The sequence below is a fragment of the Miscanthus floridulus genome, chromosome 10 (genome assembly GCF_019320115.1).
Source record: "Miscanthus floridulus cultivar M001 chromosome 10, ASM1932011v1, whole genome shotgun sequence".
Classification (NCBI taxonomy): domain Eukaryota; kingdom Viridiplantae; phylum Streptophyta; class Magnoliopsida; order Poales; family Poaceae; genus Miscanthus; species Miscanthus floridulus.
In genome coordinates this window covers 11,696,807-11,722,868 of record NC_089589.1, presented here as the reverse complement: position 1 = coordinate 11,722,868, position 26,062 = coordinate 11,696,807, and the positions used below count along the sequence as shown (strand labels likewise).

Here is a 26,062-nt window from a genome sequence, read left to right as displayed (position 1 = left end):
CTTTTCCACTTTGAACCAGGATGGATCAGCATCCGGACTACCCCCTTCTTGAGTTGTCCTACGACAAGGACCACCGAGCCCACTTCCTGTCCGACCTGGAGCTTCAGGAGTTCCTAACACCTCTGAGACCACGCATGCACCATGTACACCGCTGGGATGAGTGGTACGCGCCATACATACAGCGTGCCGGCTTCCTTGAGCTGGCCTGGGTTTACAACTCTGGGCTACCAGTCCTTGACCCCCGCACTTCTCACTGCAGCTGTGGATAGGTTCGACTTTCTTTTTGTTTGATTCGTAGTTGGCCTCATGACCTATTTGTGTAATTGTTTTAACTAACTGTTTTCTTTTTCAATTACAAACTGACAGGTGGAGGCCGGAGACCCACACCTTCCACCTTCCTTGTGGCGAGATGACTATCACGCTGCAGGACGTGAAGCTCATACCGTGTCTACGGTTGGGTGGGCTTCCAGTGACGACCACGGCCACTGGATTGATGCGGTAGAGCAGTTCTGTGGTAGAAGGCCACCAGACAATGAGGAGGCTAAAAAATCAAAGTAAGAAACTCGACGAAATTGATAAATTTCCTTCATAGCATTGTATCTGTCTCATTGTTAAAAATTTTTAGGAAAACTTCTGGTCTGACTTCTACGTGGATTAGACAAAACTTTGGGGAACTGCACCCCGACACGCCAGAGGTCGAGATCGAGAGGTACGCCAGAGTGTGGCTGTGGCACTTCCTAGGCGCCTTCCTATTCCCCGATGCGTCAGGTAACACTATCAGCTGGGCATTTTTGAACATCCTTAGCCAGCCATGGGAGAGCATAGCAGCCTACAGCTAGGGCAGCGCGGTCCTAGCATGGATGTATCGTTAGCTCTGCGTTGCCTGCCGTCGCACTGCAGACAACGGCAACCTAGGTGATTGCTGTCACCTACTACAGGTTTGGTGCTGAGAGCGATGGCTAGTTGGGAGGCCCGTTCTTCCTGAGGAGTTGCCTGTAAGTCCGTCGAATTTTGTTGTCATTCAAATTAATTACATACAGTGGTCACCACTTGCAATTACATATTGGTCTAGAATGCAGGCATGGAATCACGACGACATACGACCGACTGCTCTGCACGTGTGGAAAGACGCGGAGCTAGTGAGAGGCAACCCGCAACAAAGGTACATGTTGTACACGGACTACTTGGACGTCGTGACACAACACTAGGTTAGGACCCAAATGCTTATGCAAAGTTGGTTATGTTGAGTCCTAACACAGAATCGAATCCTAACTCACCAATACAAATTTCAGGTGAATTGGTGTCCTTGGGTGCGACTGGAGCTGGAGGACTAACTGAGTCCTCGCGTTGAGGAAGAGAGGGACGAGTGGCGTTCGGACATTGGTCTTATTTTCTTCTACGTGGTAGAGATGCACTTACCGATCAGGGTGTGCAGGCAGTTTGGAAGACTGCAGCCATGCCCACCGCCACCGTACTCGACGAACAGAACTTTGCACGGGTAAACACACACACCACTTCATTAAATACGAACATAAATTATAAAGTCAGTCTTTATACAACCACTAACTGAATTGTATATTGCAGGTATGATCAAAGAAACAGGTACGAGGAGAAGAACTGGGCAATGACGCACCACGCGCACATCATGCAGTGGGAGAATAGGCAAAGGGTCCTGATCTGTGATACACCGCAACACAACTAGCACGCTTTCGACGAGTACCTCCAATGGTTGCATAGGAGTACGAGGACACATTTGAAGGCCCCTTACTCTGACTACGCAATTGGGGACGACTCGGATGAAGATGTCGTCGAAGATGCGTACGACGTCGCAACTAGGGCGGAGACACAGCCTGAGAGAGCCCTGCTATAGAGATATGTGGTAAGGAATTTGAATTTCATCATAACTGCTCTCGTTCGTTGCTAATACATGTGCTAATACGAATGTGCCTCTATTATGTGCACAGGCCACACGGTTGTCAAGCCTCTCCAACGAAACAATCTGTCGACTAGCAGAGACTAGAGGGGAACCGGAGGGCATTCTACACCTCTTCGTAAAGGTACCGTCTATTTACAATGGCATTACAAAAATCTTAATTATGGTTCACTGTGTTCCATGGCTGATCAGTACGTGTCATCTTATTGTGCAGAAAGTGTCTAGGACGTGCAGGAAGCTGGCTCAGAAGCTGAGCTGTATGGATACTCTGTGGGTGCCACACGAAGAAACGCCGGTGCTAAGTCCCTACCGTTCGAGCACTCTGCCGAAAGCTGCCACTTCGTCGGGCTCCATGGCTGCTGGGAGCTCTGCTGTTCATACTCCTGTCCATGGAGGCAAGGGTCCCGCGGAGGACGACGATGAGGCGGACGAGGATGAGTACAATGAGATTGGGATGTCGAGGTGCACCTGTTTTTACACAGTTCGATGATCAGGTAATTCAAAGAACTTTGGGTATTTTGTGTAGCAAACCTACAGATTCTAACTAATAATGTCTATACTATACTTGCAGGGTCCAAGTTACACGCAACAGTTCCATCGGGTGCCCCACCAGCGCGACCGCACGGACGTTGGGTTTACTCCCAACTTGCTGCCTACAGGACCGAAGCGACTGAGGCGTCCGACACATGCGTACACACCTGGCAGTTAGTGTTTGCAGTATCTATGATGTAGGAGGAGCATGGACTAACACTAAGTGCGTGTTTAGTTCGTGAATTTTGGGAATTTGGTTACTGTAGCACTTTCGTTTTTATTTGGCAATTAGTGTTCAATCATGGACTAATTAGGCTCAAATCGTTCGTCTCGCAATTTCCAACCAAACTGTGTAATTAGTTTTTTTTCGTCTACATTTAATGCTCCATGTACGTACCGCAAGATTCGATGTGATGGCTACTGTAGCACTTTTTAGAAAATTTTTTGGGAACTAAACGAGCACTAACGTATTATGTACTTCTGCACGTGGACTTACTATGGCTTATGTACTTGTGCACTTGGACTATGGCTTATGACTTATGTATTAATTTGGAGTGACTTCATATATATTGCGACTTCATATATTGTGTCGAAACTGTTTTTGTTTAACTGTTATTGCGACTTCATATATTGTGTCGAAACTTCAAATATTGCGACCTCATATAATGCGACCATCTCAAACCAACACGGACGCGCCAACTTCATATAATGCGACTTCATACTATGGCTTAGTTAGCGTTCTAGCATTGAAATGACAGCCGCGCCATGCCTAGCGGCATGGCAAACCAACACGGACGCGCCACGCTTGCTGGTGTGGCGGCCTTGCCGCGCCACGCAGGACGGCGCGGCAGCCTTGACGCGTCTTGCGGGCTGACGCGTCAGCCCTGACGCGTCATGCGGGCTGGCACGGCAGCCTTGACGCGCCAGTGTGGGGGCCAATGCTTAGGCACGAATCTAGGCTTTCCAGTGTAGCGTACAAACATCGCAGATAAAGATTGTAGCCTTTTCAGTGTGTTTTCAAATAGCCTTTTCAGTCTGATTTTAAGTAGATTTTTCAGTTGTCCTTTGATGTAGACTTTTCAGGGCTTGTATGTAGGCTTTTCAGGCCCGTTTAATCCACATTACAATGCCTCAAACATATGCCTCTGCCTATATATACGCATTGCTGGACGCATTGGTACCCAAAACAAATCGAGTCTTTGTTTTCATTGGAGTAGCAATGTCGGGAGGGTCATCACGAGGGAAGGATTTCAGCAGTGGGAGAGGAAAGGGGGAATGAAGGGAACTCCCATTGTGTGGGACGGATCTCTTGGTCCTACTGACTTTGAGGAACCTGTGTATCATTTTCTGACTGAGCGCAAGAGTGACTGCTTAGTGCAGATGTTCACCGAGGGGATAGGTGGAGCTCGTCATTTCTTCAAATGCCCACGAGCATGGGTAATTGTTATTACTATTCGTTTGTCAAATATGTTTCTCCACTTAGAACATGTTTAATGAAATATTTTTTACAGTCGTCCGAGGCAGAAGAAAACTGCGGGTTCACTAAGTGGGTGGATCCCTGTGGCAGAACCGTCCGAAATAACACACCTTCGAAGGCGCTTGTCTTTCACCAGACACTAAGCACCCCGAAAGCAAGCTACATCGGACAGATTCTGTCGAGCACACCCCAAGGGAGAACTCGAATAATCCACATTTTTCCTCTAGGATCTAATAATGAGAACAAGTTTACAATAGTTAGTCCATTTCATATAACCAGAGTTCTTAGAAATACATTATTGCAATACTAAGTCCAGAGTGCGGAATTTAACAGCGGAATTACAATAAACATCTAACGGTAGAATACAAGGATCCGTCTATGCCCACCAGAAGAATCCTCCACACAACAGCTGCTCTTTAAGCTGCACCTGCAACAGGGGTAAATAAACCCTGAGTACACAATGTACTCGCAAGACTTACCCGACTAGTAGGAATAATTTTCCCACTCCAAAGGATATGATAAGCTTTATGGTTTGATGGGTTCCTTTTTTTTGCGAAAAGCAATACTAGTAGTGAATCTTTATGTATGTTTCTTATTAGCGGCCATGATTAGTTCATTATCTAACCATTCTAAGTAAGCACATGTTCTACTTTCAAGTAAGAGTTGAGCAAATAGATTCATTTCATCATCTTTCATCTTCCAGTTCTTACTACGGTGCTAGATTGTAGACAAGGCATACCGGATTACCCGGTGATTCGTGAATCAATGTGCCCAGCTAGGTACCCCGAAACACACGCCCCGCTTGTACCCCAGGCACAAACAGGACCAACCCATCACTCTCCTGTCAAGGGGTCCAGGTCCCCATCCAAACTTAGACTCTAAGCCCCCACACCTGAGTCCCAGACTCAGTGTGGTGCTTAGACCACCATCCCCGCCTCTAATCAGTCGACCTGGAAAGAGTCGGAACCCACGACAAGAGAGCAATGAGCCTTCCCTGCTCCCATAAACAAGTATGTGCTCAGGATAATAAGTCTGTGAACTGACTAGAAACCAATGCAATGGCCGGTCCTTAACCGACACGAGCAGGGAAAACAGTGTAACCAAGCTATGCCCCATTGGCCGCAGGACACAACCTCTTACACCCACCAATACCCGTATCATATCCCTGCCCGGTCTCCATTTCTTTTCACCATTTTATCATGTGAGTGATAATAATAATCACCTATTATGAGTAACGATAGGTTACTCACGCTACCGAAAAACCTAAGCATAGCAGCTACTCGACCTAAGCTAGTAGGACTCATAGGTAGGCATATCTATGCATGTAGTTTCAATATAAATCCTGCAACGTAAATGCACATCATATATATATATATATATATATATATATATATGTCTAGTGATTATTCAAAATAAGGGTTATGCACCGGGGCTTGCCTTGGGCAGGCGGGGTGTCAGCTCAGTCAGTTAGTGGCGGCTCTGGGACCTCCTCCTACACGAGAATCTCTTCCTCATACTCTTCAATCACCTCTTCGAACTCATGATCCCTGATAGTCACGATCTCCGCCAACTCGTTCTCTACATGCATGCGATGATAATGCAACACTTAGCATTGTAGCAACAACAGCTCTTAAAATAAGAATACATCTACTAAGCCACTAAGCTAGCTCTAATGACTAAGATACCGAACTAATCATCATTCTCATCAAACCAGCAGGGTTTCACCTACAAGTGCTACTTAACAACTAAAATATTTTCTTACTCTTATTAACAATTTACTATATACTAAAACAAGGTGTACTTAGCTACCCTATTTATCAAACTATTTTAAGGCTACAAAAATTATAGTGAGCACATAATAATATAATGAACCTACTACAAAAATTTCATGGTCAAAACTATTACCAATTTGCCACAAAAATTTCTACAAATACTAATCTAAATAATACAAAACACTCGCAATTGATTTAATAGGCCTCAGTATCAACTTAGACATGCATAAACTAACTATACCATTCGATAGACAATATTTTTAGGAGCATACCAAAATTTATCTCACAATTTTTGGACACCCAAGTGAATTGATATTAATTTTTGAAGTTCAGCTTAGAACTGAAATCAAAAGCTATTGCTATTTCTCTACGAAAAAGATAAACCAATTCTGGCCCAACGCGGCCCACGCGGGGCGCGGCCCGCGTGCGAAATTGGCCTGTGATGGGGAAGCCCACGCGTGTCGGCATCTTCACAAAAACACCCTTGAGCTACCGACAATTCAACCCGAGGTCTGCAACACTATTCCTACAGACTGCTCCTATGCAAATAAGCCCTTCCCCTTTCTCTCCTTTACAACGGCCCGATCCTCCGACCATCCCCGCGTGCGCTGGCGCGGCGACGATGGCATTGGACGACCACGTCGGCTAGCTGGGACCCGTGCTGGCTCCACTAATGGGCCGACCCCCGTCTACAACCCTAGTGCCTACACTAGCCTAGGTTATAGGAGCGGCGGAGCTCGCGGAAGTGGTGATCACGGCGCACGACCATGCTTGATAGTGGCGTAGCCATGCCGGACACCCTAAGCCACTGCGGGGTGAACTAGCTAGCGCTATAGCATCACTATCTTACCCTAGTTGTGGCTACGGTGGTGGTTTGGCCAAAGGTTCCCTGAACAGGGCTGGCCACATGCGGGTGGTGGGATACGGCGGCGCTCTGAGATGGCGCAACCACGTCAGTGGCTACGACAAGGTGGAGAGGTGTATGTGGGGGCGTAGGGAGAAGTGGGGATGGAGGCAAAACTAGAGGCGTAGCTGGATTGGCCTGGAAAGGTGAGCTAGAGGCTACCCCTGGCCGTGGCCTTATGCGGCCTAAAATGGCACGGCGGAGAGGAAGCTCCCAAATTGGGGCACGTCGCGATGCAAATCAAAGTGGTGAGGTGGTGGTTGAGACGCTGGCGACCGGGCGCACCCACGAGCGTGAAGAATTGATGGCTGGTGCCCGCGCTCGGGCCCTCGGTGGCAGTGGTAGGCCAAGGTGTAGCAAGGAAAAATACGGCGACGACAGTGGCGCGGCTGTGTGCCCCGGTGGGACGCATATGTCACGATCGAGTGCTTTCATCCAAGGCACAAACGACGAGCGCACCCTCCACAACCGGCCACTTGCGCGCGCAAAACGGGCAGGCGTGGCATGGCCCACGTGGCCACAGCGCCATTAAGGCAAGGCGACGATGCAAACACAATGGGAGCACCCCACGTGCATGTCGGCAACGCGTGGCTGCAGTGCAGCGAGCAGCGATGTGGTGGCCCATAGCGCGACATGATGAGCGGCAGCGAGGCAAAGCGACCGCAGTGGGCAACAACACAGCAGCGGGGCAGCACGACGGCCTGGGCAGGGGACTTATGTGCAGCGGCCAACCGAGCACGGTCAGTGCGTGCACACGGGCGTCCAACGTGGCGACGTCGTAACTTGGGAACGCGGTGATCATGCCCACGCGAGGGAAGCGGCCAAAGACTTGCCGTGCACGCTTTTTAAAGTGTTCACAAAAACTAAACCATTGATCCCATTCCAAAACCACCTATGCCATCACCAAGAGGGTACATTAGGCCACTAAAACAACCCGTAACACTACCCTACTTCTTAACCAGATTGCCTTACAAAATTACCAAACATCGCAATGTCTAGCTCACCAAAAGTTCATGAAATCTTCCAAGTGTTGAATGGCTTTCTATTTCTAGTTGCATTTCCAACCCTTAGAAATATAAGCTAGCAACATTATTTATCAACACCAAGTATTTCATTGTCATCTACAAAGTTTATACTTCCAACTTTATTTAAGTGTTGCATATATGTTCTATATTATTTTTGTTCAATAAAAATTGGTTTACAACCCTACTTGATAATTACGTGAATCATGGAATAACTTTCTGATTAACATTCTATTGATCCTTCTACGTTACGACACTTCATCTACTCATTTCAGCACATGCATTAACACACAAATATGATGCTCATGACATATTTTAGTAGATGATTAACGGTGTAACACTGAGGGTGTTACAATCCCCGTCCCATTTATCCGCATGCACAGTACATCTACTACTTGTAGGACCGTATCTTCGATCTACAAAGGGAAGTTAGTAGCGGTTACAAGAATGACGAAGAGGATGACAACAGCAATGAGGCGGTTCATAGGAGGCACTCTGTCTAGATCCATATTGCACCTGCCCTTATCACAAGAAGAAGGGGCCTTCGCCGTCGCCACCACCACCACCACCGCCGCCAACAATGGGAGGATACTATGGAGAAGGTGCAACACAATTTGCTATGTGGGAACACTACTAGGATTAACCTATCCTATGCACATGCTACATGCATGTGCTTGTTGTTTGGTTTAATTACCTAAGGCATGTTAGGTTTAGTCGAGGACCTCTATACCCTTGTTTGGTACATGTTATGACATGCCATTTAATATATTGTGCGTGTTCAATTATGTACTGCACTACTTCATTAGATTTTAAATCAAGTACATGTACTCATTTCAATACCTCCAAAGGCTACATGGGTACTGTCCAATGGTGGCAGCAAACTTAAAGGTTTGGTACATGAATACATTGTTCACAACATGGGTACAGTACATCATTAGTTCATGCATGCAACACCATGGAAGTTCATTACATGACAACATTGTTCATTAATGAAGCGTGCAAACACCAAATCTAAGAAACTACTAAGTGCATTCCCTTCCTCAGCTCATCTGGATTCAACATCCGAGACATAATCAATAAACAACTCATCGTCTGAATCCCAATCCTCTACCACAACCTTGTTCATGCGGCTAGTCTCAGCTGCTTTGGCCTCATCTACCTTTCGCTTGTAATAAGAGGCCTCTACTTCATCTGTGGCCTAGGAAAACAACTCGTCTTCCTCCGCCTACTCCTGCAAGTTGGCCTCCACTAAAGCGATGAGCTCGCTCAATCTGTAAGTGTCGTCGTCCTCCTTCGGCAAGCCAGCCTCCGCTAGAGCGATGAGTTTGTCTAATCTGTAAGTGTCATCCTCCTCCGCCTCCACCGCCTTCTTCTCCAGATACCTTGAATGGGCCACCTCTATGGCATGGTCCCTGCTGCATCATATTCCTTTAGGTACAAAATTAAACTAGTTAGCAAATAGATAATAATTGAAAACAACCAACAAAAAATATTGGGTCTTTCAATCACTCACTGGCACATAATCCATCAGCAAGGTCTTTCAGGAGCTGCTCCTCTGCTCTTGCCACCTCCCTTGCCCTATCTTCCTCTTGCTTCTTCTCCCTTGACAAACACCATTTCTTCCACTCAACACTCATCGGGCTAAGAACACGCATTTGTCTAGCAAGCTCGTGCATCTCCCGTTTGCGCAGCTTCACATAGTCATCGACGAGCTGAGATCCACACCGTATCTTCCATGCCATGAGTTACTTTGACCTTATTGTATCCAAGAATTCAGCTTTCCCTTCAAAAGACTCCTAGTTGCATTTCCTAGTGCTCTGTTGAAACAAAACAATCCAATAGAAGTCAGCAAAGAACACAAATTGGATATCATGCTACACAACAATAACCAACCTTGTAATAGAACTATCCAATTTATAAGAGCACAAGTACAATAGCAATCACCAAAGCGATCAAACCGTCATACTTGAGCCCATATAAACCCGATAGTCCGGTGAAATCATGAGGGATCTCAAACAAACCAACATACAAACCAAGATCATACATGATTCAACATAACCAATCACATGTTACATCACAGTTCACAAATAGTTCACAATTTTCTCACATACATCGGAGTTCACATAGTTATTACAAACCAAGTTCAAATAGCAGAAGCAAAGTAGTTTAACATCAACATCACACGTAGTTCAAATACATGCTAGTGCTAAGGTCATTCCAGCAAAAGCAGAACAGAGGGGATAACTCAGGAGTACCATGTCCCATGGTTTAGTCCTCATCCACGGCAGGATGAAGGCAGTTCTTACAGTACCCTTGGTACATCATGTCATCTGCAACAAGAGGGAATAAACCCTGAGTATGAGAATGTACTCAGCTAGACTTACCCGTCATAAACCAGAAATAATATGACATCAAGGAGTATGCAAGGCTTTATCGGTGGAGTTAGCTTGACAACATTTTGCATAAAAGCTTAAGTAACATAACTTGGAGATTTAATATCTCTAGCATCAATTTGGATACCTATTCAATTAAGTATCTCTAGATTAGCACCTGTACTAGAGCAATTACTTGATTAAGCTAATAAGCATTAGTAACCATATCCGGTTATAAGAATAATTTGAGCATCATCATAACCAACAAGTTTCCATTAAGTTACTCTACGTTGCCGCTGCTCAGTCAAGTTCTCACTATCCGGGAGAGACGGTGATTCAAATCAATTCCTACCCAGCTAGGGAATTATTCCTAACACAAACCCATACTTCCCCCATCGGGGTCGCATCGCTTTGCTTGAATCAGCTATGCTTGAATCAGCTATTTAGCCGATATCGAGCGCTTTCACGAACAGTTCACATTACGAGATCATTGAAGTAGAGATAAGTTGAAGGATATGTTAGCCCCATGATCTTATTATTGTATTACGGCCTGCATGATTCTGCCTCATGCCCCACTAATATTAGTAATGAGTTAGGGTCGTCGAGTCTATTGTTGTTTCTATGACCTGCATGATTCTGCCTCATGCCCCACGGGTCATGGCGATAGATGAGATCTAACATGTTCATTAGATTTATCTTTATTAAATGGTTAAGTGGTGTTGAATTGTTTCTTTATATAAAAGGAGTTCGGTTACTTGTAATCATTGGCTCAGTATAAACCGATCATCATTGATATCTTATTGCCATTGATTCATATTTGCTTAAATAATATTTATCCTGAATGATAACCAATTCTTCTTATACAACCCCATGAGCTTCAATCAATTTATTTTTATGAATATGCTGGAATCGACTATTTAGTCGATCTCCTCTCATATCGGCTCTCAGAGCCACACATTCGGGACTGTCTGGCAACACTGGCACATTCCACCCTTAATTACTGATGAGCTTTCTCTCCTTGTCAATTGTAGGGTCAAATTGACTGGCATGTCTCAGGAGGATTGCGTAGGATCGACCACCCTTGCGCTGAAGCTAGGCGGATCTGCTCCATCGAGCGGACCCTTCCGGCTTGCTGCGTGTGTCCTCGGCACGGAGACAAAAATTCTGTGTCGACACACGTTTCTAGCACGCCCAGTGGGACCCCGCAATCGTCATGGCGGTTCACAACAATGACAACATCCTTATGGTACATTATGAAGACCTACCTGATGAAGATAAGGACACCATCAACAAAGCTACGGAAGAATTTTAGAAGAAGTGTTTGTTGTCCTACACCAAAACACGTGACAGCACAATTATTCAGAAATTTTCACTGCCAAGAGTTCTACTACATGGACAGACAGACATAGTCGAAGCTGAAGACAGGCGTTTCTTTACGGAAGCCATAGACAAATCTGTTCGTGATGCCATATCAAGCCGCAATGAAGCTTTTGTTGACGCATTTCACAACGCCATGAAAGAGGCAATTCATGGAATTCCAGTTGGTCAGGTTGGATCGACTTGTTACAACATTCCAGATCCGTCGACCCAAGGGACTAATCAAGTCGGTACCAGCCATCAAAAAGCAGCACCAACTGGTAATGGTGACGTCTAGGCACTTCAAGGTTCGTCTGAACAAACTCTAGGTACTACTACGAATTAGATACAGTACAATCCTGGACTGTCGATATAGCATGTGCAACAGTCGGCGGGGCAAAGTCAGAGCGAGATGATCAATTTTGGCACATCAGACCACATACCATCGTCGGCTCAAAAAATAGCACCATCAATTCAAAGGATCGTAGAGATATAGATCCTTATGTCTATAATCAGAGACTTCAAGCAGCAAGCCAACAAAGGACCCAACAGATTGAGATTCCACAAGGCTATCACTATGGCACGGATTATAACACCCTCCATATGATGCCAAATCCAAGATATCAAGGCATGCGGGATTTCAATCCACAGATGGGTCTGCAAGTACCTAGAAATCCAAATCTGCATGCTGACGAGTTGCTGCTAAAGGTGACCAAGATGATGAAGAATCAGTTTGGTCTGAAGCCAAAAGGGTTGACCTTTTCGTACAAACGTCCATATCCAGAATGGTATGATTTGGTCGCTCTTCCTACAAATTACAGGCTCCTAGAGTTCACCAAGTTCACTGGTCAAGACAGTACAAGCACAATAGAACATGTCAGTCGGTATCTTACACAATTGGGCGAAGCATCAGTTGAGGATGCCCACTGAGTTCATTTCTTCTCCTTATCCCCGTCAGGGCCAGCCTTCACTTGGTTTTCATCACTACTAGTCAACTCCATTGCCAATTGGGCTAACCTAGAGAAGAAGTTTCATACATATTTTTATACTAGGACTTGAGAAAAGAAGATAACCAATTTGACAACCATGAGACAGAGGACTAATGAATCAAGCACTGAGTTTCTTTAGAGATTTTGAGAGACTAGGAACTTGTGCTTCTCATTGAGCTTGGCCGATGATCAGCTAGCTGCTTTAGCTGTCCAAGGAATGCTGCCAATATGGAAAGAAAAGCTGATAGGACAAGAATTTGATGACTTGGGTCAATTGGCTCAATGAGTAGCAGCGCTCAATAGCTAATTCTAGAGTATACGCAGAGATACCCGATTCCAGAAGAGCACCACAGCAGCCGAAGCTTATGATCCATACTCAATTGATGACGGCTATAAAGATGAAGAAGAAGAGGTTGCTGCAGCTGAATGGAATTGGGGCAAGAAGATAGTAATGGTGCCAAATCCTTAGGGAAGAGGAGTCAAGGAGAGCTTTGACTTTGATGTCACAAAATTGGACAAGCTCTTTGACTTCTTACTTGAGAAGGGCTAGATCAAATTGCCGCACAATCATGTTATGTTGCCCCCTGAATAGTTGAAGAATAAGAAATTCTGCAAGTTCCATAATGCTACTTCTCATTCCACTAATGAGTGTAGAATTTTTCGGCAGCATATACAGAAGGCTATTCAGCAAGGAAGGCTCAAGTTTGATACACCTCGAAAGATGAAGGTTGATGATAATCCTTTCCCAGGAGATCAAAATATGGTTGATGTTGGGCTATTCAAAGGAAAAACTAAGGTCCTAACATCAGCCAAATCAAGAGAAGCTGGAACAGTTGATCCTAAGATGCAAATATCGGCTGATGAATACAGAGAGATTAGAAAACGTCGTGATCAGTAGAGAAGCCGATATGAATAGGGGAAAACATCAAAGGATGGAGCGACGAAACCGCGAGTCACATCTCGAATCCTGTTGAATAAGTGGTGGCGACAGAAGGAAAAAGATTATCAGCGATGGTTAGAGGATCAAGAATACCAGTGTCAACTGGAAGAAGAGAGGTATGAAAGGAAGCAAGCCAAATCGCACTGGAATTGTCCTTTCTTCAGATACTGCTGGAACGAAGGTTTGAAATTGCCTACCAGATATGACTGTCCAGAATGCAGCAATTAATATTGGGAGTTTAGGCAATCTCAAATCAACCACCGGTCTATCCATGCCCAAGATGCATATCATCATAATAACATGGATCGGTGCTTAAAAATAAAAGTATTCATGATCGGCTAGGAAAAAGAGTTATTGACCAAGACTGGGCTGATCATGAAGAAGGAAGCAACCAGAGGGAACATATCTGGCAGGAAGGCTAATGGTGCCCCAGAGGATTGACAAGAAGCCAGAAGAGAAGGGTGCAACACCTAAGGAATAAAGAGATGGAACAGGCTCAAGCATCCGGCAAACCTCAAGTATGGCGTGCTAAGCAAATAGCCGATAGAAAGCAACCATCGGCTAATATCCAAATGACTTTTCTGCTGCCATCGGAATTCAGAGCTCCGGCAGATTAGGAAGTTTATTCAGACTTTGATGAATCAGAGTATGAAGAGATGGTTGCCAAGTTAACGATCATGCAGCAAGCAATATTTGATAAGCCAGTCAAGCATCGGCACTTAAAGGCTTTATATATGAAAGGTTTGGTTGATGGGAAGTCGATGAACAAGATATTGGTAGACGGAGGTGCTTCTATCAATCTTATGCCTTACACCACTTTCCATAAGCTTGGGAAGGGACCAGGAGATTTGTTTGAGACCAACATGATGCTTAGAGACTTCGGAGGAAATACATCTAAGACCCGGGGGGCAATGAACGTCGAACTGACAATCGGGAGTACAACTCTGCACACCACGTTCTTTGTCATTGATGGGAAAGGATCATACAGTTTGCTCCTCGGTCATGATTGGATTCACGCAAACTGCTGCATACCATCGACCATGAATCAGTGTTTGATTCAATGGCATGGAGATGATGTTGAACTGGTTCACGCTGATGAGTCCGTGAGCATTGCAACAGCCGATCCAGTCTTTTGGGAACTAGGAGATTTCAAGTGTTTTTCTAGGAAGTCATGAGAAGGAGGCTTCATTAAAATCAGCAATGAAAGCCAACAGCTGATGCAAGCGATCGGCTCTGAAAGCTTGTTTTAGTAGAAAAAATCATGGCTTCACATCGGCCATTGGATTAAAGAAAAAATAAGCGTTGAGATGAATTTAGGCCGACGTATGTGAATGTTGAGTCAAAGTGTAAGCGCGATTCGGAGTTAATGGATTTCTTAAGAGAAGTTCTGTTTCACTTAATAGGATGCTTGACCCGGATTGATCGATCGTTTGATCTTTGGAGTGAAAAATGCTTGAAGGGATGTTATCCTAACATCTGAATTTGATAGCCAATTCATTCTCGGCTCCAATAGCCGGTACTAGGAGGGTATCGCCTCTAGTTCAAAAAGTAAAAATCTTCAAAGATAGTAAAAGCCGATACGATATGCATCGCCTACAGAGCAAAAACAAAAAGCAAAAATAGTCATACGCAAGGATGTCACACTGAAGCTCAATCATAAAGGAACAGGCGTCTTCATTCATTGGTTTATCCTAAATACAAACTAATTGAAGACCTTGTTCACCACATCCTGAGCGGGTGTGATGTCTACGATGGCCTCCGCCGCTGCGGTGAAATCTTCTATCAAATCTTCATGACCCTCAGGGCCATCGTCAGTCGGGAAGCCAACGTCCATGGTGTGGAGATCATGCTCAGTTTGGACCTGCGCCGCAGTTAGCGCCATCGATGTGCCGTGACAAACGCCGTGAAGGGCAATCTCCCGGACACGGACTGAGATGTCTTGGAGACGAGCGTCAATGAAGGAACCCCTAGCATTGACGGCATCCACGGCCGCGTTTGCTGCTAATTGGAGAGACTCCAATTGCACCGTTTGAGCTGTCGATTGTAGAAGAATATCAAGACAAAGGCAATGGAAACTAGGATGGAAACGTTCATGGACCTCGTCTTACCTGCTACTGTGGAGTCAGACTCAGCCAATCGCGCTCGAACGGTGCTGGCCTCCTCTTCAGCTGCATTAAGGGCCGCTTGGAAGACCCCTAGACGGATCTCAAGCTGGCCATTATTCCGAATCGCTTCAGAATAGCGGTCCTCGGCCGCTCTCCATTCTCGGAAGAAGCTCCTGGCGTCATCGCCGTCATATGAGTTGGAAGAACCCGATGATGAGGCTGGCACGGAAGACGCAGCATCAGTAGGTTTGTTGGTCGTGGAGAAAAGGATGAAAGCTGTCATTCATGATGGACCTATAGACAAATCAGAACGGGTCATCATCATGAACAGGGATTGCCAATCTCACCTCATGCGTTGGAGACGCTGGTTCCTCGGCAAGTCTTCTGCCGAGATCTCCTCTGCAACGCGTTTACCTCGGTTATCTTCGCCGGCCATGATAAATGATTGGATCTACGGGAGAAAGGAAGAAAACTGCTATAGGGTTTTGGAAGGCGGAAGAGAGCGGAGGAACAGTTGTGAATAGAGATGCATTTGGGGCCAAAGCCCTCGGCTGGTATTTGAAGACATGAAGCGAAGAGGCAGACGCCTCGGGACGCGCAAAAGGCAACCGCAATTAATAGAAGGCGAAACGCCACTCCACAAATGTCGAAGAGAATACAACGCCGTGTAACTGAGGATAGGAGATCGAATGGCTCTCTTAACAAAAGCCGTGTTTTCAGACCTAAGTGGGATTGAGATCGGGAGTACGGAATCGGTTATTTTCAAAAGAATCGGCTCTTTAGCCGAAGCAGATGTGATCAGTCGACTGTAGTGGTTCTTTAAGCCTCCCACCTGTTCGAGTGCCCCTTGGCCAAAAGGGTTTTGCGGTCAAACGAACTCCTCTGAGCCTGTTTCACCTTCAGGACCTGATCCTCAAAAATGTAAAAGGGAGACAAGACTCTGGAGAAGGCTGAGAATAGATTGTCCTTGATGACCAAGAGCAGAGGAGCTAATATGATCGCCTTATGAACTTGTGCATAGACACAATGCAATCTTTCTTTGGGAAGTTCAAACTAGATCAAGGCGTGTTATGTTGCAAAATGATTTATCAAGCCGAAGTCTACCAAAATTTTGTGATGGATGACTTTAAAGACTTGAGTTGCCTTCGGCTGCATGCTCTTGAAAAACACTAAAGCCAATAAACTGAGGATTGCGAGATATTGCGATTAAAAGGTCAAGATCAAGCAATTTTCTGAAGGTGACTTACTCTGGAAAATAAAATCGCCGATCGGGTCGGGAAACAGCAAGTTCGGCGAAAGGTTACCCAACTAGGAAGGACCTTATCGGATCAAATGTTATGCGCCTGGTAATACTTGTATTTTGGAGATACTGAGAAGAGAAAGAAAATTTGGTAGAGCAATCATATGGGAAATATTTGAAGGAATATTACCCTAACATTTGGATTGATACTTAACAACCGATTTGCTCGGTCGTGAGTTTTGGTAGCCGATACCAGAAGGGTATCGTTGCTAGCGAAGAAAGTAAACCCGAAGGGGTGAGAGCCGGTACAATGCGTATCGATTATGCCGACAGAGTGATGCGTATAATATGGAGTACAAAACAAAAGAGAAATCACTCAAGACGAAGAAATTGTTTGCTAAATACCACCTATTACAAGTTATGGGCCAGAAAACACTTTGCCTACTATGTCATCGGCCAGGGTGTTGAAGGCCACAGAGTTGGCAGCGCTAAGGAAATCCTCAGTCAAATGCTCATGATCCCCAGGGTGCACCACATCTGAAAAATCGTGAGGAAGAAGTCGAAGATTGTGGCCAGAACGAGCCTGTGCGGTAGCCAACGCCGTGGTAGCACCATGATGAACGCCATGAAGAGCGACCTCCCTGATGCGATTCGGGATGTCATACAGGCAAACTATCGGGACGACACCTCTAGGGTTGACAATCCTACCGCGTACTCCGCAGCTAGTTCAAGGCTCTCTAGTTGGGCGGACAAATCTGAAGAGTTCAAAAGGGAGATGATCAGAATCCTGAAGGTGAAATTGAAAGGAAACAAAGGTTATGATATCTCACCCATGATCCTGGCCTCGGCTTTGGCCAATTTATCATCCACTGAATCAGCCACAGGAAGCGATCGGCGTCGAGCCATGGCCAGGGTTGATTCTACGAGAGAGAGACATTCGGCAAGACTCTGGCCATGACTGTCAATGGTGGCGAGCAAGTCATCATTGCCGATCCGCCGCCTCGGGTAGCAAGGAAGCTGGCAATAAGCTGTCGACAAGGAAGACCCCAAAGGCCGAACGGAGTCGGCCCTATGACATGAGGCAGTGGGCGCATCATGGGCTGCACCCTCTTGAAGATGAAGGCGCTGGCGCGATGATGCAGATCCATCGAGAGCCCCCGCAGACCTCTTGTTGTTCTCCATAATCTTAAGCTTATGAAAAAACAGGGACTATGCTGAGGATGCAGAGGGATTGAGATGAAGCGGGTTGTTGCTCGACCCTCAGCCATGGCACGTATATATAGCCCGGGAAGGCACAATCAGTTTCGCCGGGGGTATGAAATTGAAATCAGAGACAGAAACAGATCGACACTCTAGGGATTTAGGGGATAGATAACGGAGAGGTAACAGATGCAAACTTATCGCTTCCCCAATTATGAAGCATCGTGGGATGGATACAAAGGATTTACAAGGACCAAAGATCAACCCACCAAGGCTTCTTTTGGACTGAAGGGAGTCTGAATCCCCACAAGACCGAGGATCATCATAAATCAAGTCACATCGGCCCACTAATAAGATTATACCAAAGAAAGGGAAAAGCCGCCTGACTAGCAGATACCCAGCTGATTTCTCTGTGACTGGGAAACCGCTGGAAAGAAGCTTGTGGTTTTCCCGATAGGCATTTGATGGAACAAACAAGGGAAAAGTGTCCACACATTCTAGCCCTTGCAAACACTAGAATAGCTCTGCGAGCATGGTGAGAAGACGCAGGTGATGTCACAAGACTTCTAGCCGCAGCAGCTGATCCTCTTGCTCGGCAAGGTGCTAGAATGAGCGACACAATCACCCTATGCACAAGAATTCTTCTAACCGCTCAAGATCTTTATCGCAAAGAGATAGGTCATGGAGGGTCCAGCGGAGTTGGGAGCACTCGAAAAGATGGATGGAAGATAAATATGGCTGAAGTATTGAGTTGCTCTCGCTAGGGCCGAATAAGCATTTTATAGCCGGCCCAGGAAGATGGATCCAAATGCCCGTGAAACAGTGATGCTCTTGTAAAAAGTTTTGAGGCATAGGCTCGTGAATGGACGCAAGCGGCGACAAACAGTGGGCCCCAGATCAAGGTTCTCTACCCATAACTGTGGACCAATCAGGAATGCAGACATGATAATTTTAGAATAAAATTACTTTTATCCCAAAATTGGGGAGCATGTGTTTACACCAGAATTTGAAAGAAAGATCTCAGAAGCTCAAGAGCTCCCAAAAACATGTCAGCAAGGGATCAATTGCGTGCAGATCGAAACCAGCTGATTCGGATGCAGCACTAGAATTGGCTTTCTTCAGATAGCGCCAGCAGATGACGATAGAGGCTATGATCGGTGCTGGGACAAGACATGCTGGACTCTACAAAAAGGGAAAGATTAGAGTCCAAGTTATCTTAAATTAGGGATGTTTTCATTTTTATGCCAAAGATTGTAGCAAATCGTGCTCGAGTAGGATTCATGTTTAGACTCCGGGTATAAATATCAAACCCCGGCTATTGTAAAAGGACACAATCAATTAAATACAAGTCAATTACTTTTTTTTTTGGCTCCGGCCACCCCTTAGGAGTAGGAGTAGAGTAGATCTCGACGAGTTCTTCAGCGAGTACGGCTGCATCGATCCGGTCGACCTCCACTGCTTGTCTGTAAGTACCGTCATGGTTTATACCTCTGTTCGTATGGCTGCATCGATCCGGTCGACCCCCACTGTGACTCTGGTATAGGCTAGTTATCGACTCTTGTCTAATTCAAGTATGGCATATGTGATTCTGCCTCACACCCCACTGCTTGAATTAGATCAAGGTCAAGTTATCGGCTCTACCTTAGTATGGCAGTCTTTGGTAGATTCATTAAGTTACCGATATTGCTTATTGCTTTCATTGTTTATCTAATTACAGCAATATCATTCTGCCCGATTGAGATTGGTCCGAATCGGCCTTACATCTTATTTAACTCATCGTTTGCTAATCTAAAATTGATCTAATCTACATCTTAAGCGATGAGTTATGTTTTTACCGGCTGTTTTGCGTCAATCTCAGTCATGCATAGCGTGCGGTTAAGGCATGTTCGATATCAAGTAGATCTATTAGTTAATGAAAATCGTTCCATGGCCCGTCATCATGGCCTGTGGGATTCTGCCTCTCACCCCACTGTTGGCACAGTAGAGTGGGGATCGTTAGTTGGTGGACCCGTTCCTGAGAAGGCATGACCTTAACTGTGCGCTATGCCTGAATCGGCTGTTTAGCCGATATCGAGCGCTTTCACGAACAGTTCACATTACGAGATCATTGAAGTAGAGATAAGTTGAAAGATATGTTAGCCCCATGATCTTATTATTGTATTACGGCCGGCATGATTCTGCCTCATGCCCCGCTGATATTAGTAATGAGTTAGGATCGTCGAGTCTATTTTTGTTTCTACAGCCTGCATGATTCTGCCTCATGCCCCACTGGTCATGGCGATAGATGAGATCTAACATGTTCATTAGATTTATCTTTATTAAATGGTTAAGTGGTGTTGAATTATTTCTTTATATAAAAGGAGTTCGGTTACTTGTAATCATTGGCTCAATATAAACCGATCATCATTGATATCTTATTGCCATTGATTAATATTTGCTTAGATAATATTTATCCTGAATGATAACCGATTCTTCTTATACAACCCCATGAACTTCAATCGATTTATTCTTATGAATATGCTGGAATCGACTATTTAGTCGATCTCCTCTCATATCGGCTCTCAGAGCCGCACATTCGGGACTGTCTGGCAACACCGGCATGTTCCGCCCTTAATTACTGATGAGCTTTCTCTCCTTGTCAATTACAGGGTCAAATTGACTGGCACGTCTCGGGAGGATTGCGCAGGATCGACCACCCTTGCGCTAAAGCTAGGCGGATCTGCTCCATCGAGCGAACCCTTCCGGCTTGCTGCGTGTGTCCTCGGCACGGAGACGAAAATTCTGTGTCGACACCGTGCTAGCCAGTCCATGTGTGTGCCTTGAATCGCTGGCTATCTGGTTGTGTTTCTGGTTTTGTAGGTCCAATTTATCACGTATCAGAGGAACTGTGTTCTAGATTTGATCCATGGGCGGCAACGCAAGGCTGTGCGTAGCTGTAAAACATGGATGACCATGCCTGCTACTGTCCCCTATACTCTTTCATCAGAATCCAGGGACATGTGAGAATTTTGTTTCCCCTCCGCACTGCATGCAACCAGATAGGTATAATGCCTGAAAGGTGTAGCTGGCATGCTAGCCAATATAGAACTTGGATAATCAGAGTTCACCTATTCAGAACTGCTGTACCAATTGATGGTGCAGACCCCATGCCCCATTTATCATGCCATCTCTTTGTTTATTTCCATGTAAAATGGTGAGTAGTGACACACTCATATTAATATCTGAAGCGATAACTAATCAGAGTCCTCAAAATTAAGCTATCAAATCAAAAGATGGATGGTGATGGTTGACATTACATTTCTTTTGCATTGATTTCATATATTCAGCCCTACATAGAAGTGTTCCTACTTGGAGGATTCAGATATCCACATATCCTCTACCCATGTCCTCAATCTTAATCATGCCGGCCTGTTATAGTCTGAACTGAAAATGCTCTCTAAATATATGCTATGTTGAATTTTTTGATGTATGATTTGTATATGGTTAGGAGCATTTCAACCGAGATTGGCTTCATGAACCTTTCCATTTATCGGATGGGGTCAAGCTCAGCAATGAAATTATTGCTAAACTAACATTGTACAGTAGAGAGAAAGTTATAGTAAACAGGTCATTGAGTTTCGTCTTGTAAGAGAGTTACAATAAATAGGTAACTGAGTCCAGTCCCGTTTTTCTAACAAGGAAGGTGATCTATAATAAACTAACAGTAGTGATATCTATAGGGGATATACAAAAGCCAGTCTCAAAAATACTGGAAGGGATTGCCCATGCTTTGCTTCTTTTTTCCTAGATGTTTCAATAAAGTATTTAATAGTTTAGGTTACATGCTAGATGTGGTTACAGGGAAAATATTTGTGGCCAGAGTATCCTCCCGCTGGCATGCTTGCATGAGGTTTTGGTACTGCTGACTGCCTACATTATTGATAAAGGCATGCCCAATTTTATTTTTCAGCATTTTATAGATTACCAGAATCTGAATTCTTATGCAGCAGTCTGCAGGTTGATAGCCGCACATAATTTTTTAAGAACCCCAGAAAATATTTTCAAACAGTTTCTTCAGTTGGTACTTGGTAGGCCTTTTAGTTAGCCTGAATCTATGGCACAGAATAGACTTTCCCATAGAGAAAAAGGAACACAACCCATGGCAGCTACCTCAAATGTATGGATTTGTACAATTGGGAATTATCATCTTCCCAAGTTGTGTTGTAGTCATGGACTCTGATGAAATAAACTTTTCTTGTCTTGCAATCCGTTCAGGTTGTGAAAAATATTGAATGAATGAAAATAATGGTGTAATGTCCCTTTGTTTAATAAATAAACTTGTAGAGTTAGCTGTTAGTGAATCTTTGCATTCTTTTGTGCAGAAACAGAAACACAGCCCTGAATTCAGCATATAAGAGTGCCAACACGCCAACAAATACTTGAGTGGCTCTCATTGCTAAGCTCTTTCCTGACTGCAACAACAACAACATTCAGGTATAGGTGCCTTTTCTTTTAAGCCAAGGCAGCATGTATCTGTGCTTCTGGGTTCCTTCTGGCGACATGTTATTAGTATCATTATGCACATGAGGTAGCCCGCTTGTTTATATGCACTAATGTTACTATGCTGTTGGCCTGTTTATCTTGGGTTTGCTGTGTTATATAGCTTGAAAACCTGTCTCAAATTATCATGGTTAACTACACTTTCTTGTCTTGTTAGAGCTATGCATGTGCCACCAGGTATACTTCCACCATCAAACTCTTATGTAGGGGGTAGAGTTGAGGTCGAGGAGCCTGGCAGAGATGGCATGATGTAATATCCTATTTTAACAAATTTCCTTCTGCAGGTGTGATGAGGACGGGGTGTGCAGCCATCCACGAGTCGTCTGGTTGTCACCGTGGGGATCCGCAAGGGGATGGCCTATGTGAGTCCGTGGGAAGGCAGAGAACGTGTGTGCTTGTGTACTTGCGTTATAGAGTTAAAGGTTACATTCAAATTACAAATCAGAGTTAAAGCTTCCTTTCAAATTTCAAAACAGAAATGTGTGGGTAGAAATGATCTCTCTCTTGTTTTGTTCATCTGTCAAAAAATGAACGGGATGACCTATAAAATTGGTACAGGTAGTAGCTAGCTGCAGTGACATTGCAATTGCAGAGAAGTAGCTACCTGCAATGGCATTGACGTCACATGTACTGTTGGTTGAAACTTTGTTGATGCTGCTACTCGCAGGAAAAGTCATATTTTTCTACATCAATAATAGGACTGTTTCTATGCATGGAAAAAATGCCAGCTTACTAAGCGAGTGCACATTATATCATTGCTTAGATCCATTATACTTTCTACATGGCATACAAATTCATTTAGAAAAATTCAAAATATTTGCATATTGTTTATGCTGCACGTGATTACATCTACATTCTTGTTCATGAACAGTATACTATTGTGCTAATTTATGTTAGAAAAATGCAAATAAACATATTAGCCCTTGTTTATCATTGAGATATTCATTTTGAAGATTGTGCAACAACTTATGGTCAATGATCGGAACTCGGAAGGCCAACTACTATGGTCATGTTCTGGAGCAACTAGGCAAGATAGGGGAAAGGATCGAAATCTTGATGGAAAAGCTACAGCTTGGTCGAAACCTGTGCGGCAACAACGTATTCTGCTCCTTACCTAGTGTATGCACGTGCTGTTACTCATAGGAAATTTTGACGTGTACCATAATGTAAATGATAGTTCTTGTGAAAGAAAGTTATCCTTTAGTTCACTACTAGAGAACAGACTTTAGAACGATGTCCCAATTTAGCATTAGCCTCGGCATTTTTTTGCCCCCGGGACTAAAGGTCCCTGCCCAACGGTCGTCCGCGGGGCAGGGATCTTTAGTCCCGGCTGGTATTACCAACCGGGACTAAAGGTTTACTTTTAGTCCCGGTTGGTAGCTTTTAGTCCCGGTTTGGGTGATGCCCCGGGAATAAAGATTAATCTTTAGTCCCGGTTTGAACCCCTAACCGGGACTAATTATCCCGGCCTATAATTCAGCTCATTTCTTCCTCCCCGAGCCCGAGTCATTCCATTATTCAAACTCACTGCCTCTGTTCTTCAGCTTGCTGTTGTTCTTGCTCTCTCCCCCTCCATTGGTGTTGCTCTTCGATTTTGGAGGTAATAAACTTAATCCTCTTATGTTTTATCAGTAGCTTATCTCATTTTGCGATGTAGATGCATGTGTAACTTTATATGTTGGACTTTATTATGATTTTATATGTCATTTTTAGCTCAAAATCACATGATGATTTGCATATATATTTGGATAAACAAAAGTTAAATTAGTTCATCAAAATCACGCCTCGCTCGTCCTTGCTGGAGCACGCGCCATCCTCGTCCCCGGTGGCTTACGTGATCTTAGAATTAATTTTTCCATGAAATGAAAAACTTAGAAAATTATTAGAAAATTGTAGAAAATCCGTACTAGTTGAACTTGCGGACCGTGTTCATCTCGGCGATCATGTTCTCTGCCGAGCGGTAACGGACGTCAAGGAGGAGCTTTGATTCTACGAGGGAGAGCGGCAACGGTCGTGGAAGACCGTGTTCCCTTTCTCATAGAATCGGAGCTCTTTCTTGGCCAAGTACGGTGCCGTCCGGTGGAGAAATGCTCGCCGAGATGATCACGTAAGCAAGGTCAACTAGTACGGATGGTTATTTATTGAAACATGTTTTTGAGCTATAATTTGATGGATATTTGATAACTTCAGACCTACAAATGTCATCTACAAATGTTACTATCCTCGGCAACCTAAACGCCCACGAGCTCGCCGATATCGAGCAGGTCACTTAGAATTACTTTTTCCATGAAATGAAATACTTAGAAATCATGCCTTTTATTTTTTAGAATTAAATTTTCCATGAAATAAAAAACTTAAAAAATGGTTAGAAAATTGTAGAAAATCCGTACTAGTTGAACTTGCGGACCGTGTTCAGGTCAGCGAGCATGTTCTCTGCCGAGCGGTAACGGACGTCAAGGAGGAGCTTTGATTCTACGAGGGAGAGCGGCAACGGTCGTGGAAGACCATGTTCCCTTTCTCGTAGAATCGGAGCTCTTCCTTGGCCAAGTACGGTGCTGTCCGGTGGAGAAATGCTCGCCGAGTTGATCACGTAAGCAAGGTCAACTAGTACGGATGGTTATTTATTGAAACATGTGAAATCCGTACTAGTTTTGTTTAAATATATCATTTTAGAAAATATGAAATTTACACTAGTTTGCAAAAATAAGTATAGAAAGTAGATGACAACTGGTACCGCATCATCGGCCTCTCGTTCGGTTGCGAAACGACTGAGGCCAGAACTCCCTCTCATTATCTGCGGCAAGTGTAAGCAGAAGATTGTGATGGAGTACCGAGTCAAGAGACAGGGACCCAACAAGGGTCGTGTTTTCTACAAGTGCCCGGATCGCGATGTGAGTTTCTTACGCATTTTATAATTATGGCTAATTGACCTACTTTTCTTGAATATTTTTGACTAAATATTTTTTGGCTTTAATTTCAGTGGGAGGGCAATGGATGCGATGGTTGGTACTGGGAGGAAGATTATGCTACATACGTGCAGAATTTGGGTGCGCTTGAGGTAGCGGCTGCTGCTGATGAGGCAGTGAGCCAGCAGGAGAAGCTTATTGATATTCAACAGAAGAATGATTTGTCTGTTTTAGTTGCGTACGATCACGAAATAATTATGTTACTGAAGTGCATTGTAGTTTTAGTTTGTTTAGTGATAATTGGGATTGCTTACGTTGTAGCCAGGCTTAGTTAATTAATCAACCGTGTGTGTGTCATTTATGTTGTGTAATAAAATACTTAATTATGTTTAAGGTTTTCATAATTTGTCGTGTAATACAGATTATGTCACGTCATTGGATGTACAATGCCGATCGCCGCTCCCAATACTTTATTGAGGGCTTGCACTATTTCTTAGGTGTGGCCGAGGCAAATAAGCGAGATGGTTTCATATGCTGTCCATGTGTCCTATGTAAGAATTTAAAGGAATATTCAAGCTCAATGAGTCTTCATTCACATTTGCTTAAGTCAGGTTTCATGTCAAACTATATATGTTGGACTAAGCATGGAGAAAGCGGGGTCATGATGGAAGAAGGTGAAGGAGAAGATTTAGACATTGATGACATTATTGCTTAGTATGGTGCCTTTGATGATACTACAATGGGGGGAGATGAAGAAGAGGTAGCGGTAGAAGATG

At 44.4% G+C, this 26,062-nt stretch overlaps 1 pseudogene; it reads left to right on the top strand.

Moving 5' to 3' along the window:
* Positions 1 to 409: 409 nt before the first annotated feature.
* LOC136488012 (serine/threonine-protein phosphatase 7 long form homolog) lies at positions 410 to 2,607 on the top strand (annotated as a pseudogene).
* Positions 2,608 to 26,062: the final 23,455 nt, after the last annotated feature.